The sequence below is a fragment of the Triticum urartu genome, unplaced genomic scaffold (assembly GCF_056163025.1).
Source record: "Triticum urartu cultivar PI428250 unplaced genomic scaffold, HENAU_Tu73 scaffold2, whole genome shotgun sequence".
NCBI lineage: Eukaryota > Viridiplantae > Streptophyta > Magnoliopsida > Poales > Poaceae > Triticum > Triticum urartu.
Window position 1 is genome coordinate 3,744,493 of NW_028260368.1, and position 15,000 is coordinate 3,759,492.

Genomic DNA, 15,000 nt, shown 5'->3' on the forward strand with positions numbered 1-15,000 from the left:
ATGGAAAGTCAAGAAATTCTCATCGAAACATCGAGAAATTGTGCATATAGAAAACTCTAAAGAAAGAAAAAAAGGAGACCCATGCCATGATTTTCAAATCTTTTCTATTTAGTAGTCTAAGTTTCTCGATGAGGATAATTAATTCGGTCGTTGTGGTCGGACTCTATTATGGATTTCTGACTACATTCTCCATAGGTCCCTCTTAGATCTTCTTTCTCCAATCTTGGATTAGGGAAGAAGGAGATATTCGCGACTACTGGCGATTTCATTATGGGGCAGCTCATGATCTTCATATCGATCTATTATCCACCTCTGTATCTATTCTTTCTTAGCTAAACAGGTGGAAGATCTATCCAATTTGGTTATATTATATCATGGACTCGAAAAACGGATCTGAATTTGACTGAAATGCACGATCTTCACAGGTATCACTTTTCACGATACCTAAAAGGTGGAATAGCGATTTTCGAACCATTTCCTATAAGAGAATGGTTTCCATTACTTTGAGAAATGGATTCTTATATCAAACTATAGCTATTGCATTAAAGAAGAAAAGAAACTAATAGAAGTCGAAGACGCGGAATGATAGTGAATAGAGAGAAAGATTCTTCTGATTTTCTTGTTTCTATCTACTAGACGCCGTAGAGAATTGAGAATTTTCATGTCTTTCAATTCTCGTACTCGTAATTGGAAAGTTATGGAAGGAGACCCATCATTTTGCAATGAAAACAACATATAAAACTCTGGACAATTTCGAAATCAGGCCAAGCGTCTTAATACATATGCAAAAAAATTCATTATTGGCCCACCATTGATTAGAAGATTTAGCTTGTATGAATCGCTATTGGTTTGATACGAATAATGACAATCGTTTCAGTATGTTAAGGATACAGATGTATCCACAATTCATTTAGAGTTACTTAATAGTCTATTTCTTATACCATATCTCTATCCCGTGAAATTCTCGAGCCAAAAGATGGATGCATATGCTGTGTTTCATTTTGCTAAATGATATCAATTAAATGGTGTATCAATTCCATAAATTGCATATAGCAATAAATAAATCAGCAAAATTCTTTCTAATATTTTAGATAGAAGAAACATTTCTTCTATCTAAAATATTAGAAAGAATGTACCCTTCTATCCAAATCCAATTTGCATCGATAAAATAAATCCAAATTCCAGTAGTAGATGAATAATTGCAAATTTGTGTGTGTACGAGATTAGAATAACTTCAAAATAACTGACATAATTTTGTATTTTTCCTGATCAGAAAAATACATGAAAAAGAAAGGAGGTAGAAAAATTTTTGGATTTATGGTTAAAGAAGAAAAAGAAGAAAACAGGGGTTCTGTTGAATTTCAAGTATTCAGTTTCACCAATAAGATACGGAGACTTGCTTCACATTTGGAATTACACAAAAAAGATTTTTCATCGGAAAGAGGTCTACGAAGACTTTTGGGAAAACGTCGACGTTTGCTGGCTTATTTGGCAAAGAAAAATAGAGTACGTTATAAGAAATTAATCGGTCAGTTGAATATTCGGGAGCAGTAATTTAATCGTTCAAATTTTTTTCTTGTTTTATTATTTTTTTAGTAGTCTTATAGTAGTCTTAGATTTTTCATTTTGATGAGCCTCGCTTTGAGGAATTCATGGAATAATCCATTTTCATGGAATAATGAATTAAGGAAGAAAGGATATGAGTCTACCGCTTACAAGAAAAGATCTCATGATAGTCAATATGGGCCCTCAACACCCATCAATGCATGGTGTTCTTCGACTGATCGTTACTCTCGATGGTGAGGATGTTATTGATTGTGAACCCATATTAGGGTATTTACACAGAGGAATGGAAAAAATCGCGGAAAACCGAACTATTATACAATACTTACCTTATGTAACAAGGATATAGAGAGATTGTAGAAAGGGGATAGGATAGTTATTTTTGCAAGAGACTTGTTGTAAATTCCTTAACTTAAGAAAGAAAAAAGAATAAAAACACAGATACATAACATAAAAAAAAGAATAAATAAGACGAGATTCGACCTCCCCCTACATATTTAATTTCCTCTCCTATACAAAAACTAGCAAGACCCACTCCATTGGTAATTCCATCAATAACACCCTTATCAAAAAACTCCGTGAGTTCGGTTAACCCTCTTATACCGAGGGTAAAGACCCTAGTATAGAAAATATCTATATAACCACGATTATATGACCAACTGTATATATTTTTTTTTACTTGATCTAAAAATTCTTTTTTAGGATTTCCTTTGTAAAAAGAGTTTATTAAATCCAAATTCTGAAAAAAAGAATAAGCGGATCCATAGAAGATATATGCTATGAATAAACCAAAGATAGCTAGACTTACAGAAGAAATTGCATTAGTAATAAATTCATATGAATTTACAAAAGAATTAGAACTTTCCTGGGTAAAGTTTATTGAGGGAGTTAACCACTTTGATAATATGGTTAACTCTGCTATTCCATTACCAATTCCTCCATTATCAAAAGAGATTCCTATGAATCCAATGAACAAAGTGAAAAGTAGTAATATAAGAAGAGGAAATAACATAGTATTTCCCGTTTCATGCGGATAGGCAAAAGTTTTTTTAGCCCCAAAAGACGTAGTAAAGGATCCTATCCTATTTCTTGTATTACCTTGAATTTTTGGTATATTTTGTGAAAAAAAAGAAACTCCACTCTTCGTTGTTGATAAAACGAAATCCCTATTCACTCCTTTGGGTATCCTTTTTCCCCATAAGGATATTGAATACAAGGAACTCTCTTTAGTGCTACTGTAATTTTGAAAATGAACACGCAAATACCCATCAAATGTAAGTAAATATATCCGAAACATATAAAAGGCAGTTAATCCTGCAGTAAAGGAGGCTATTATTCCAAAAAAGGGCGAATACAACCAACTATTACTAAGGATTTCATCTTTGGACCAGAAGCAAGCAAGAGGTGGAATACCACAAAGAGAAAGTGTACCCCATAAAAAAGTAGTTCTTGTGATTGGAATGTATTTTCTTAAACCGCCCATAAGAACCATATTTTGACTTTTATCTGGTGAATATCCAACAAGAGGTTCCATTGAATGAATAACGGATCCGGATCCCAAGAACAATAAAGCTTTTGAATAAGCATGAGTGATCAAATGGAATAAAGCAGCTTGATAAGAACCTATACCTAGAGCTAACATCATATAACCCAATTGAGACATTGTAGAATAGGCTAAGCTTCTTTTAATATCTCTCTGAGCAAGAGCTAAAGTAGCTCCTAAGAATAGTGTTATTGTACCTACTAAAGAAATAAAACTCATTATCAAAGGTAAAGATATGAAAAGAGGAAGAAGTCGAGCTAGAAGAAAAATTCCCGCAGCAACCATAGTTGCTGCGTGTATAAGAGCCGAAATAGGAGTGGGCCCTTCCATAGCATCGGGTAACCATACGTGAAGAGGGAATTGTGCGGATTTCGCAACTGCACCAAGGAATAATAAAAAAGCACACAAAGTAGTAAGTAAAGAGTTAATTCCATTATTAGGAATCCAGTTATTAGCTATTTTGAACAAATCCCTAAACTCTAAACTACCTGTTATCCAAAAAAAACCTAAAATTCCTAATAATAGACCAAAATCCCCTACACGATTAGTTACAAAAGCTTTTTGACAAGCACTCGCTGCGATTGGTCGTGTAAACCAAAAGCCTATCAATAAATAAGAACACATTCCCACGAGTTCCCAAAAAAAATAAATTTGTATCAAATTGGAGCTAGTAACCAATCCCAACATGGAAGTATTGAAAAAACTTATATAAACAAAAAATCTCAAATATCCTTCATCGTGAGACATATAACCATCACTATAAATAAGAACCAGGATTCCTACAGTAGTAATTAGTATTAACATAATAGAAGTAAGTGGGTCAATCAAGTATCCAAATTCTAAAGAAAAATCATTATTGACGGTCCAAGACCATAGATATTGATAGATCGAACTTCCATTTATTTGTTGAATAGACAGTTGAACTGAGAATACCATAGCTATACTTAAGAGTAAAACACTAGGAAAAGCCCATATGCGACGAAGATTTTTTGTTGCTGTCGGAATAAGAATAAGGCCAAATCCCATTGACATAATAACTGGAAGTGGGAGAAGAGGGATTACCCATGCATATTGATATGTATGTTCCATAAGAAAAGAAATTGCAATTTTTACTTCAATTTTTACTTCAATTTTTCTATAAAATTGTTTCCGATTCACCAAACCAATTCTTATCTCTTTCTGAAAGAATAAATAAAAAGAATAAGAAAAAATACTGAAATTCTTAATTTTTCCAAAATTTATCTCATTGAAATAATTAAAAATTAAGAATGGGTTTAGTTGGTTAAATTAAAAAAGTTAATAAAATAACTAGGTAACGAAGTTATTTTATTAACTAAATAAAGATATTTATAAAAATAAAAAAAAAAAAGTGGAATCATTTTACTTTCTATTCATAATTCATTTTTATATTTCTTTAAAACAAAGATGAAACAGCTCTCTTGTTCCATAATTAACTGATTGAGTGAATTCCAATGAAAACCTATGTTTATAAGAAATTATCGAATAGTCCTTACTTCATATAGAACTAAAATTCTAATGACTATAAATTACCTAAGTTTTAGAATGTCTTGTTTAAGAGACTCAGTATTTTTTGTTTTGATTGGAATTCCTTTCCTTTATGGAATACCATTCTGAACTTAATTAACTATTTTCATTTTCCCTTCTTTTTATCCCCCCGTCTTATCTTATATGGGGGATAGGCTTCCATACCATATATCTATATATGGAGTATACTTGATATATAAATAGATATAAATAGATTTAAATGAGAAACCCTTCTATATATTCTATATTATTAAAAAAAAAGTATAAAATATATAAAGAAAAAATGTTAAAAAATTCTTGTTGTCTTATCCGCATTAGACAAAATGAAGTAAAAAATAATTCAAAATTTAAGTATCTTTCAGTATCTAAGTATAAATACTAATAAAAAGAAGAAAGAAGGATTGATTTGCAGCAATAGATGTCTTTCACATACAACTAGAAAAAAGTAATTTCCTTTTTGAATGGCAGTTCCAAAAAAACGTACTTCAATGTCAAAAAAGCGTATTCGTAAAAATATTTGGAAGAAAAAGACTTATTTTTCCATAGTACAATCTTATTCTTTAGTAAAATCAAGATCATTTTCGAGCGGTAATGAGCATCCAAAACCAAAGGGTTTTTCTGGGCAACAAACAAATAATAAGATTTTGGAATAATATGAATTGACTTATCAAAAAAGAATTCCAATTATTTAATAATTTGGATTCTTCTTTGAATGTACTTTTATGTGTCGAATTACTCGGTACAATATTCTTAGAACAAAAAACCCCTCTTATCTTATATATACAAGAAAAAAAAAGTTTTGTTTGGTATACTGTGTGCTAAGTATTCTTTTCCTATCAATGAACTTTTCATAATTTTCCTAATAGAATCCTCATATTCTATTAGGAAAATTATGAAAAGTGGAGTATTCTTACAATAGGACTTACAACTTCCACCTATCTTCTCTCCAAAATCATAAGGTTAGTAAATCTTATTAATAAGAGCATAAAGACTTTCATTCTAGAAATTTTTAAAAAATCCAAAAAGCCTTTTCTATTTATCCATTTTATTTTAATTTCATCATTAAATAGAAACCCTTTTGGATTTTTTTCATTGTATTGAAAGAATTTTCAAAATGTAAAGGGGAAATTAATTAGAAAAAATTAGTTCTATAATTGCAAGTTAGAAAAAAGAAGTTCCAACTCTTTCAAGCAGTGTTTGTGTTTCTATTGGGCAAAGCAAGAGTTTATTGTAAAAAAAAAAAATGGAAACGATACTACCAAACGAAGTCTATTTTAATGAAAACTCTAATGTTCCTAAATTTTATGGACTTTCCCAATATCGACGATTCCCAAGATAATAGCTATTATTCTTTTAAGTTACCTATTATTTGAAGTTAGCCGCCATGGTGAAATTGGTAGACACGCTGCTCTTAGGAAGCAGTGCTCAAGCATCTCGGTTCGAATCCGAGTGGCGGCATTCTTGAAAAAGAATACAATAGATTAGAAATCAATTCGAAATTTACAATTTTGTAATGGGACCTTCCCCTTATGCTATTTGCAACTTTAGAACATATACTAACTCATATCTCTTTCTCAACGATTTCAATTGTGATTACGATTCATTTTATAACCTTATTAGTTCGTGAACTTGGAGGATTACGCGATTCGTCAGAAAAAGGAATGATAGTTACTTTTTTCTCTATAACAGGATTCTTAGTTTCTCGTTGGGCTTCCTCGGGACATTTTCCATTAAGTAATTTATATGAGTCATTGATCTTCCTTTCATGGGCCCTGTATATTCTTCATACCATTCCTAAAATACAGAACTCTAAAAATGATTTAAGCACAATAACTACGCCAAGTACTATTTTAACGCAAGGCTTTGCCACATCGGGTCTTTTAACTGAAATGCATCAATCCACGATACTAGTACCTGCTCTACAATCTCAGTGGTTAATGATGCATGTCAGTATGATGTTATTAAGCTATGCAACTCTTTTGTGCGGATCCTTATTATCTGCCGCTATTCTAATCATTAGATTTCGAAATAATTTCCATTTCTTTTCTAAAAAGAAAAAAAATGTTTTAAATAAAACATTTTTCTTTAGTGATATTAAATATTTTTATGCAAAAAGAAGTGCTTTAAAAAGAACCTCTGTCCCTTCATTTCCAAATTATTACAAATATCAATTAACGGAGCGTTTGGATTCTTGGAGTTATCGTGTCATTAGCCTAGGATTTACCCTTTTAACCGTAGGTATTCTTTGTGGAGCAGTATGGGCTAATGAGGCCTGGGGATCCTATTGGAATTGGGATCCTAAGGAAACTTGGGCATTTATTACTTGGACCATATTCGCAATTTATTTACATAGTAGAACAAATCCAAATTGGAAGGGTACGAATTCTGCACTTATAGCTTTGATAGGATTTCTTATAATTTGGATTTGTTATTTTGGTATAAATCTATTAGGAATAGGCTTACATAGTTATGGTTCGTTTACATTAACACCTAAATGATTACATAAAATAAAACCTTCATGAAATGAAGGTTTTTACTTTTATGTTTTATTTGAGAACCCCTTGAACGCCTTATCAAAGGGTTCTCAAAAATTCGAGATAGATCTAATTATACTTTTTTACTTATTTCTGCATTATATACTTTTTTACTTATTTCTGCATTAATAGAGCAGACGAGTAAAAAAAAGCAAACCTATTTAGGATAATAATTGGATAAGAGAGCCTCTACCCTGTCAACGGATAGGGAGAGAACAAAATCTGGATAAATACCAATTCCTATTACTGGTAAAAAGATACAGATTAAAATAAAGAGTTCTCGTGGTCCAGAATCCACAAAATTTGCGTTTGGAACATTAAATAGCTTGTATCCATAGAACATCTGGCGTAACATAGATAATAAATAAATAGGAGTTAATATCATTCCAATTGCCATTACAAAAGTAATTAGTGTTTTTGGCATTAACAGAAATTTTGGACTAGTAATTAGTCCAAAAAATACTACTAATTCTGCGACAAAACCACTCATTCCTGGTAAGGCAAGAGAAGCCATTGAAAAGCTACTAAACATGGTAAAAATTTTAGGCATTGGGATAGATATTCCCCCCAGTTCTTCGAGATAAACAAGACGCATTCTATCAGAAGCGGTTCCTGCCAAGAAAAAAAGTGTAGCACCAATAAATCCATGGGATAATATTTGTAAAATAGCTCCATTGAGTCCAATGTTGGTTATGGAACCAATTCCTATAATTATGAAACCCATGTGAGATACAGAGGAATAAGCTATTCTTTTTTTGAAATTTCGTTGACCAAGAGAAGTTGAAGCTGCATAGATTATTTGGATCGCTCCTATTATTACTAACCAGGGCGAAAATAGATAATGAGCATGAGGTAACAATTCCATGTTGATCCGAATCAATCCATATGCTCCCATCTTTAATAATATTCCCGCTAAAAGCATACATGTACTATAATGTGCTTCCCCATGGGTATCTGGTAACCACGTATGTAGGGGTATAATCGGCAATTTGACAGCATAAGCAATAAGGAAGCCAAAATATAAAAGTATTTCCAAGGTTGCAGGGTATGATTGATTAATTAATCTTTCCAAATCTAATCCTGGTTCGTTGGAACCATATAAGCCCATACCCAGAACTCCGATTAAGAAAAAAATGGAACCGCCTGCAGTATACAAAATAAACTTTGTAGCTGAATATAGACGCCTCTTCCCCCCCCACATGGATAAAAGTAAGTAAACAGGAATTAATTCTAACTCCCACATGATAAAAAAAAGTAAAAGGTCTCGCGAAGAAAATAATCCTATTTGACCACTATACATTGCGAGCATCAGGAAATAGAATAATCGCGAATTCCGTGTAATTGGCCAAGCTGCTAAAGTAGCTAAAGTAGTGATAAATCCTGTCAATAAAATAGATCCTAATGAAAGTCCATCGATTCCCAATCTCCAGTGGAAATCGAAGACATCTATCCATTTATAATCCTCCTTTAATTGGATTAAGGGATCCTCCAGTTGGAAATGATAACAGAACGCATAAGTCATTAGAAGGAATTCTAATAAACAAATAGATATAGTATACCACCTAACGACTTTGTTTCCCTTATGAGGTAAAAAGAAAATTAATGAACCTGCAAATATCGGCAAAACAACAAGTATTGTTAACCAAGGAAAATAACTCATGATAAAGTGATAAAGACAAGATACGTTTTGACCAGAAAAGCCCGTGCTCGATTATTTCGAGCACAGGCTTCTTCGGTAAAGAGGAATCAGACGATTCGAGTGAAGTTTTTTGTAACGTATCAATAAGATAGAGCCATGCTACGTGTTGTTTCAGGCCCTAAATAAACGCGGACACTTAAAAAATCTGTCGGGCAGGCAGATTCACATCTCTTACAACCCACACAATCTTCGGTTCTCGGCGCGGAAGCAATTTGCTTGGCTTTACATCCATCCCAGGGTATCATTTCTAATACATCTGTTGGACAAGCTCGTACACATTGAGTGCATCCTATACATGTATCGTAAATTTTTACGGAATGTGACATTGGATCTATAAATTTTTCTTTTCAACATAAAATTTTTCGATCTGGTAAAAATGAAATTAGTACTATAATGAGTCATATGTATTGTAGACACCAGACGAAGCAATGGTTTATCCAAACTTCAAAAAAAAAAATCTATTTTTTAATCTGTTTGTGAGAAAGCGTGAAGAGAGCCAAGAGACTTTAATTTTGGATTTCAACAATAAATAAGAAATAAGAAAGAATTTTACGAATTGTACAGACGAATTCGAATTAGCCAATAAATTGGCTATCGTCTTTTCAATATAAATTATTGCAATATTCAAATTGCAATATCAATGAATTACAAATACAAAAATTCATTTAAGTGAAAAAGAATACTATGCAATAATCTACTAAAAAAAATGGATATTCTCAAATAATACTAAGAAAATAGTATTGATTTCTATTTATTTTAATATGTGCGCCTTTGTTTAGAGGATTCTATGTCTAATTATTCAAAAGTCTAATTATTCAATAAATTAGATTGATTGATACGAGTGGATTTCCTATTACGATGGATGGAAGAAAGAATGGATAGTCCAATAGCGGCTTCAGCAGCTGCAAGGGCTATAACAAAAATTGCGAAAATATCTCCTTTTAATTGGCGACTATCAAATAGATCAGAAAATGTTACGAGATTTAGATTAATTGAATTCAGTATAAGTTCAAGACATATTAGAGCTCTAACCATGTTTCGGCTTGTGATCAATCCATAGATACCAATCGAAAATAAATAGACACTCAAAAAAAGTACATGCTCAAACATCATTAACTAACTCCTTATCAATCTCGATTCATTTCAATATGAGGGCAAGAATTGAACCGATTCAATTAATTACAATAGAACAATTACACAACAAAAGAAAAAAAAAAAAAAAAAAAAGGAGGTATTTGTTGGCAGTAGATGGATTTTACTAAATCAAAATTGTGATTCTTTAGTTATTTATTTTAGATTTGCAATTCTTATAATTTGTACTTTTTCTAAGTTTTCTTATTGCCGAGCCATAGTAATTGCACCTATTAAAGAAACTAGAAGAATTATGGAAATGAGTTCAAACGGAAGATAAAAATCGGTTGCTAAATGAATTCCAATTTGTTGAACATTATTTATGAGACCCTGTTCTACTATTTGGTTTGATCTTGTAGTCCAAAGAATTCCATACCACGACGTATCTGGGATAGTAGTCATTAGTGAAAAAACAATAGTTATACAAACGAGTGAAGTGAACCCATCTCCAATAGTCCAATAATTCTTATCTTTAGACCATTCTGAGCCATTTACGAACATTACAGCGAATATGATCAAGACATTTATGGCTCCCACATAAATAAGAAGTTGTGCGACAGCTACAAAGTAGGAATTTAATAAAAAATAGAATAAGGATATACAAACAAGAACTAATCCCAGCGAAAAGGCAGAATAAATGGGGTTGGTAAGTAATACTACTCCTAGACCCCCTAGTAGAAGAACAAATCCCCCAAATAGCATAAGAATCTCATGTATTGGTCCAGGTAAATCCATTATGGATAAAAAGAAATTAATAGTATAAAATTTTTCATGAACTGACTAAAACTAAAGGATTCAAGGAAGGAAAAAAGGATTAGGGTATTTTTTTGTGTATAAACTTATAGTTATAAATTATATTATATCACGAAAATCTAGTCTGATTTAAAATAAGAAATAATTTCCAATAAGCAGTAGTTTTTCGTTTTTCTTTATAGTTTAATTTTAAAGTTTAATAAAGAATTATTAGATTTTTATAACAGAAAGACAAAATCAAAGTTTAGTAATCAGTAATCGTTCTTGAATTCGAAGATTTTTCTTTGTTTATTTTACTTTCAGACGAATTCCTAATTGTTTGAATTGTGTAATCTCCCATTATGGAGATTGGTAACCGACTTAAAGCAATTTGATTGTAATTCAATTCATGACGATCATAGGTAGAAAGTTCATATTCTTCAGTCATTGATAAACAGCTTGTTGGACAGTACTCAACACAATTGCCACAAAATATACAAACTCCGAAATCAATACTATAATTAAGCAATTGTTTTCTTTTAATATCCTTTTCAAATCTCCAATCCACAACGGGTAAATCTATCGGACATACGCGAACACATACTTCACAAGCAATACATTTATCAAATTCAAAGTGGATTCGCCCTCGGAAACGCTCTGGTGTAATTGATTTTTCATAAGGGTAGTGAATCGTTATAGGTAAACGATTTGTGTGGGATAAGGTAGTTATGAAACTTTGACCTATGTACCTTGTAGCACGTATTGTTTGTTGACCATAACTCATGAACCCAGTTACCATAGGGAACATATTCATTCTAAATATCTATGAAAAAGATATGTTTCTTTCTCTTGTTTGAGAGAGCTTTTGTGTTGAAAATATTCTTACTATTATTGTATTATCTTATTTATAGTGAAACAAGTTGAGAAGAGGTTGTTAATAAGAGATTGCCCAGGGAAATAGGTAAAAGAAATTTCCATCCAAGATTTAATAACTGATCCATTCTCATCCTCGGTAAAGTCCATCTTATTGTGATAGAAATGAAGAGAAATAAATAAGCTTTAGTTAATGTAATAAATATACCCATTGTCATTTCCAAAATTCCAACTGCTTTATTCATTTGGAAAAAATCAAAAAAGGATATATAGGGAATAGATAAATTCCACCCGCCCAAGTAGAGAACTGTTACAAATAAAGAAGAAACTAATAAATTTAGGTAAGAAACAAGATAAAATAAACCATATTTGATACCGGAATATTCAGTTTGGTAACCTGCTACTAATTCTTCCTCCGCTTCTGGTAAATCAAAGGGTAATCTTTCACATTCTGCCAAAGAAGAAATTAAAAAAACCAGAAAACCTATAGGCTGACGCCAAATATTCCATCCAAAAAAACCGTATTTTGACTGTGCTTCAACTATATCAACTGTACTTGAACTGTTAGATAATCATAGTCGGTGATAACATCACAGTTCCCACCGCTATTTCAAAACCGTACATGAAACCTTAGCTTCATACGGCTTCTCTATGATCAGAAAAAGGAAAGGACTGTTTTGTTCCTAGCCCCGGGGGCGTAGATAGAATTAGATAAAATAAAATAGATTTGAAAGTCCTAAATTAGACCAAAGGAATTCCGTCTGCTAGAATAAGAAAAAGCGCTTCCGAATTGATCTCATCCTTTATAATATAATGAAAATTTTTCTTTGTTCAGTAATAACTTAATCTTGGAATAAAACACTTGTTACTTGTTATAGGAATTCAATTAATAAATGGAAAGAGTTGGGTATTAGTTCATGAGCAATTCTGCATGAATATGGATAGAGGAAGGAAATAATGAAAATTTTTTCTAGTGCACTCCATATCTTTTTTACTATTCTTCTTTCCCCAGGGAGGGGGTATTTAAAAAGAAAAAATGGATAAAGGGTTAATTCGTTCTTGATAGCCATTTCCTTAACAAGTGAATGGGAACATACTCTGGATCGGAATCCGAAGAAAGTACTACTTGATAATTTCTACAAATTGCAAGTCCTTATTATGATTCCTTTTATGGGCAAAAATCTCTAATGTTTTAGATTTTCCATTACTAATCCTTTATGTACTTTAGTGTTCCTAACCCTTCACTAACTTTTGGTGGATTCTTCTTATGGATTATTAAGTTATAGTAATAACTAGGAGTATTCTAGTAATGGAATTCCATATCGTGAATCCTTTATTCTTGGCCGCTTCAAGATATGATGACTAATTAAAAAATATCAACCTTGGGATAAAGAGTTTACACTGCTTATGTTTACTTCCACTTTTTTCTTGTACGTAGGAAATGAGATTTTTTCTTTTTACTACAAATTTATAAGCTGTTTTGTTTCACTCATATAGCTATCTAGTTTAACTTACCAACCCAAATACTAAATAAGAAAAGGAATATAAATAGTTAATGGATTTTATAGGAAAAAGATCTATTTTAACGAATCACACGTAGAGATATTGCTAGCACACAAAAAGTTAATGGTATTTCATAACTAATGGATTGAGCAGCAGCTCGTAGACCGCCTGAAAAAGAATATTTATTATTTGAGCTATATCCTGCCATAAGAAGACCAATAGGAGCTATACTTGAAATGGCAATCCATAAAAAAACACCAATACTAAGATCGGCTAAAACAAAATGATATCCCAAAGGGATAACTAAAAAACTTAATAAAACTGATATGACTGCTATAGAGGGTCCAATGCTAAATAAAGAAATATCTCCTCGGGATGGCAGAATATCTTCTTTAAAAAGTAGCTTAGTCCCATCTGCTATAGCTTGAAGCAGGCCCAGGGGGCCAGCATATTCAGGACCAATACGTTGTTGTATCGACGCAGATATTTCTCTTTCTAACCACACAATTACGAGTACCTCTATTGTTATTCCCAAAAGGAGGGTCAAAATGGGTAGAATCGATATCAGTCCATAGACTTCTTTTAATAATTCCAATTTCGAAAAAGAATTGATAGTTTCTACCTCTACCCTATCTATTATCATTTCAACGATCAACTTCCCCCATAATGATATCTATACTACCTAATATCGTCATGATATCAGCCAATTTCATTTTTTTAACTAGCTGAGGAAGAATTTGCAAATTAATAAACCCGGGTGGACGGATTTTCCATCTCCAGGGGAAAAGGCTATCATCTCCTACTAGATAAATCCCTAATTCACCTTTTGGGGCTTCTACTCTTACATAAAGCTCTTGTCTTGACAATTCAAAATTGGGCGAAGGTTTTTTACCAAGAAATTTATACTCAAAATCATTCCATTCAGAATTATTTTCTTTCTTAAAGCGTCGGACTTCTAAATTTTCATAAGGTCCTCCAGGAATTTTTTCTACAGCTTGTTGAATTATTTTGATGGATTCCCTCATTTCACCAATTCGTACTAAATAGCGAGCTAACGAATCCCCTTCTTTTTGCCATTGGACTTTCCAATCAAATTGGTTGTAAGACTCATAAGGATCTACTTTACGAAGATCCCATTGTATTCCAGAAGCTCGTAACATCGGTCCCGATAAGCCCCAATTTACTGCTTCTTCTCCGCTAATAAAACCTACTCCTTCAACTCGCTCTAAAAAAATTGGATTCTGTGTAATAAGTTGTTGATATTCAACAACTCCGCGTAAAAAATAATCACAGAAATCTAAACATTTATCGATCCATCCATAAGGTAGATCGGCGGCTACTCCTCCGATGCGAAAGTAATTGTGCATCATTCGCATACCTGTAGCAGCTTCAAATAGATCATATATTAATTCTCTCTCTCTAAAAATATAGAAAAAAGGAGTCTGTGCGCCGAGATCCGCCATAAAAGGTCCAAGCCATAGCAAGTGAGAAGCTATCCGGCTTAATTCTAACATAATTACCCTAATATAGCTGGCTCTTTGTGGTATTTGAATATTCTCCAAGAATTCTGGTGCATTTACTGTTATTGCTTCTGTAAACATAGTAGCTAAATAATCCCACCTTGTTACATAAGGTAAGTATTGTATAATAGTTCGGTTTTCCGCGATTTTTTCCATTCCTCTGTGTAAATACCCTAATATGGGTTCACAATCAATAACATCCTCACCATCGAGAGTAACGATCAGTCGAAGAACACCATGCATTGATGGGTGTTGAGGGCCCATATTGACTATCATGAGATCTTTTCTTGTAAGCGGTAGACTCATATCCTTTCTTCCTTAATTCATTATTCCATGAAAATGGATTATTCCATGAAT

At 32.4% G+C, this 15,000-nt stretch overlaps 1 non-coding gene across 1 annotated transcript; it reads left to right on the forward strand.

Annotated features, from left to right (window-relative positions):
- Positions 1–6,029: 6,029 nt before the first annotated feature.
- Positions 6,030–6,109, forward strand: TRNAL-UAG (transfer RNA leucine (anticodon UAG)). The gene has a single exon. It is a non-coding gene; the product is annotated as a tRNA-Leu (tRNA).
- Positions 6,110–15,000: the final 8,891 nt, after the last annotated feature.